Genomic DNA, 4,094 nt, shown 5'->3' on the forward strand with positions numbered 1-4,094 from the left:
GTCCCCCGTGCCCCGTGTTAACTGCCACACTGCACACATTCGGCTTCATGCAATAAGCCGGCGCGCGGCTTAGTCCGCGATCCGTGGCAATTAAATGCGATTAAATCGCAAGCGCAAACTCTTCAACTTCAAATGAAATGCCAGAAAAGCACTCGCAATTATATTTGAAAATGTGCATAAAAACAACGACAATAAAAAAATATGGCAACGGCAAAAACTAAGTGCAATTTGCATAAATATTTGTAGCAAAAGAACAACAACAATCACACAAACTAATAAAAGAGTTGCTATGTGCAACTGATTGAATCATAAATACCCTATAAAAGGATTAACTATTACAGAGAGAGAGGGAAAGAAAGGGAGAGAGAGTGAGAGAGAGAGGGAGAGGGAGAGGGAGAGAAAGAAAGAGAGAGAGATATAGGCAAGACAATGAATCAGACATATACAGAGAGATAGAGAGACAAAGAAAAGAAATAGGAAGAGAAAAAAGAGTTACAGAGAAAGAAGCAATCATAGAAGCAGAAAGCAGAAGAGAGAACTAAAGCAACAAAATATATAATATATAAGTGGAAAGGGAAAAGGAGGATTGGAGAAAAAATAAACAAAGAAGAAGCTCGAAAGTCTAAAGCAGAGTTTAAAGAAGAGAATTAGAGTAAATAATATGAGAGAGTGTAAAGGCGAGACTAAGAAAGCTAGAGAAATCAAAATAACGTAAGACAATTCGATCGAGAATATGCGCATTGGTAAGTGTAAAAGAGAAAAGAGAGAAAGAAAACCAAGTGCACAATATATCATAGCATAATATTTCATATTTAATCAAATAGTTTTGTATTTTGTTTTAATAATGGGACATACATATATGAGCTGAACAGGAAAAACTAACAAATTGACTTAATACTTATATCTCATATTATTCTCATTTAAATTCTCGATTGAAATGCAAGTACACCCCGTCTGTAACCAATTAATGGGTACAGGGTATGCAGCTGGCTACTGAAGGCAGCAATGGTGAGGCATAAATTACACTCATGGAAAGGCAACGAGGTTGTGCGGCTTATCTGAAAGGCGAAATTAGCTGATAATATGCAAAACATGGCGAGAAATTGCAGCCTGAGCCAAATTTCAAAATTATTACTTTGCTCAACTGCACACACACATACATAGACACTCACACACACACACACACACATAGATACTCACTCACACTCTCACATATCACATAAGTCTTAGAGCACACTCTCTACAGAGAGCAGCGCACAGACTCATTAATTACGATTCTCTTGCTCATTTGCTTGAAATTCTCAGAATTCATATTCTTTTCTACATATTATTTATTCACTTGCTATCTCGCTCTAACAGCAAAACTTATTTCATTATCTGGCCATGCATTTGTCTATTGCTCGTTCGTATCTGTTATCTGCTAATTATATCAAATTGATTGATTGGGCTCTCTTAAAATAGATTCGAGCACATTCGATCTGCAAACAGAGTCACTAGCGCTATTTTCGATCGTGGGCGCCGTGGCTTAGTTGGTTAAAGCGCCTGTCTAGTAAACAGGAGATCGTGAGTTCGAATCTCGCCGGGGCCTAGTCTCTATTTGAGAGTAGAGATATTAAAAAAGAATTTTTGTCTTATATTTTCACTGATTTTTATAAAATAAAAATAATAATAAATTTCTTAACCTGTAAAAACTTTTTTAATATAGTTGTTTTTATTTTTTTATTTTCACTTATAATTAAATTATTACATAATTCGATTTAATTTATCTTTTCATTTTCCTACTTATTTGTATTTCTTTTATATATATTTATTTATAAATAGCTATATAGATTTAAAATAAAGCTTTTACCAATTATTTTTATTGTATATTATAATCAAAATAAATATAATATAATTTTAAGAAATTATGTAAATAAATTTATAATTTATTTAATTAGTATAATATAATATTAAAAATGTATATAAATAAATTTTTAAATGATAATACAAAATATCACAATTGTAAAGTACATATATAATTGAATATATTGTTAATTAAATCAATTTAAATTTATTTTTAAATATTATATATTTATTTATTGATTTTTTTAAACATTGCAATTATAAATTTAAGTTGAATAGTTTATATGAATTACAGTTCATTAACTATAGAGTTCAGACTTCATTGGCTTTGTCTTGTCTCTGTGGACTATGCGAGATATAGTGAAGGCATTACAAATAATATATTTGATCATCCGATTTCTATATATACAGTCGAGTGTCGATAATTCGTACCCGGCTAAATCGAAAATCGCGATAAATCGAAAAAATTCTATCCGCTTGAAAAAAAATTTGCTCTCAATAATTTTCGACAGTTTGAATTTCTGTGTAAATCGAAAAAGAACTGATCCCCTTGCCATTTCGAATTATTGAGATTCTACTGTATATACAATATAAATATTCGCTTATTCAGATTGCAATATATATCTGAGAAGATTAAATCTGTTTATAGCCATTTGCTAAGTAAAAATATTATATTAGTTTTAGGCAATCTTTGACTTGACGTCCGACCTTCTGTATAAGAAAATATTCTATGGATGCGATGAGTAGAGCCCTAACAAATGAAACATTATTATATCTTTATATTAGGAATATAGACATTCTTCAATGGGCATTCTTCATTCAATGGGCAAAAATTATTATTCTATATGTATGAAAGTGATCTACATCAGAATACATTAGAATATATATTTGTTTTAGAAAAGTTTTGAAATTTGATGAAATATCTCTGTGAACGAGTTGTGTGCGGTCAGTTGTGCACGACTGATAGGGGTATTAATTGGGTAGACTCGCAATCTTAAACTCCAGATATGGCGATATGATTATACACTAGCTTCGCATTGGATATGGTAAACAGATTTGTACATGTGTCTATCTCCGCAGCAAATAGTCTCATTTAAACATGAAATCGCTTCTGATATAACAATTGCGTTGTCAATAACAATTTGTAGAGCTGTCAGCTGAGCGGATTGAGATTCTAATGAACGGCTGGGGCTGACTGACTGCTGGAACTACTATTTGATTAGTGCGCGAGGCCAGTAGCAATAGTAGCAATGGAAGCAATGGTAATAGTAGTAGCTATAGTAGCAACTGCCAACTCGTTCGCTGCAACAAATCAACGTTACAATGCGCTCCAAAAAACGGCAGCGGCGGCAAATGTCGATCAAGTGTCACGATCAAATGCTGCCTGGCAGATCAATCGATTGCCATCGAGTGTGGGTAATTACATGCAGCACGCAACCAGGGATGGCTATCTCCTGTATCCCGGCATCCGTATCTGTTCCCAGCAATAGCAGCAATTGCGATTGCAGTTGCTTCCTCTGCCAGTGCAGTTGTGCGGCACTTTCGCTTGACCTTGCCTTACCTTAAGCCTTAAAGTGGCCACAGAGTTTTAGCCAGGCCTGAGCTGAGAGCCCGACTTGGACAGCTGTGAGGCAACGGTGTGCAACGCAGTGCAACGCATCAATGTCAATGTCAATTGCTTGGCCAAATGTCTGCAGGGCGTTGCCTCATCCGTTGCTTAGCTGGGGATTAACTTTGCCAACGAGGCGCTTCCAACACATGCTGCAAGTGCATGGGACACATGTGCAGCCGCATCTGAACAATACACAATTATGTCTCTGTGTGCGTGTGTGTGTGCGTGTGTGTGTGTGCAGGGGATGCTAAAAATGATGTTGCCAGTGTTCGTAAGCAGCGGCAATTATTTATTATCCTTGCGCCCGAAGCCAATCGCCATCTTTTTTGCTTTGTTTCGTCTGTTTTTCGCCCTGTCATCATAACTCTCCACTCTGCTCACTCTCCGCTCTCTCCACTCGACGACGCAGCGCAAATCAGCGCCGTCGCCATTGCGCCTGGTGAACCTTTAACTTTGTATTTTTTTTCCCTCCACTTTTGTGTTTCATAAATTTGTGTGGTTGCTTTGTCGTTGTATTTTGTTGCTCTGGGCTACGCTCTGCATTTGTAGTAGTTGTTGTTGTTGTTTCTTTTTTCTGCTGCCCGCCTGCTTGCCTGCTGTGACTGAGATTCATTCGGCAGCCGCCTCAGTTACGTCTGTG

General features: G+C 36.3%; 1 non-coding gene across 1 annotated transcript; it reads left to right on the forward strand.

Moving 5' to 3' along the window:
* Positions 1-1,514: 1,514 nt before the first annotated feature.
* On the forward strand, positions 1,515-1,588 carry Trnat-agu. Its single transcript has one exon. It is a non-coding gene; the product is annotated as a tRNA-Thr (tRNA).
* The last annotated feature ends 2,506 nt before the right edge of the window (positions 1,589-4,094 follow it).

The sequence above is a fragment of the Drosophila mojavensis genome, unplaced genomic scaffold (assembly GCF_018153725.1).
Source record: "Drosophila mojavensis isolate 15081-1352.22 unplaced genomic scaffold, ASM1815372v1 contig_19, whole genome shotgun sequence".
In the NCBI taxonomy this organism is placed as follows: domain Eukaryota; kingdom Metazoa; phylum Arthropoda; class Insecta; order Diptera; family Drosophilidae; genus Drosophila; species Drosophila mojavensis.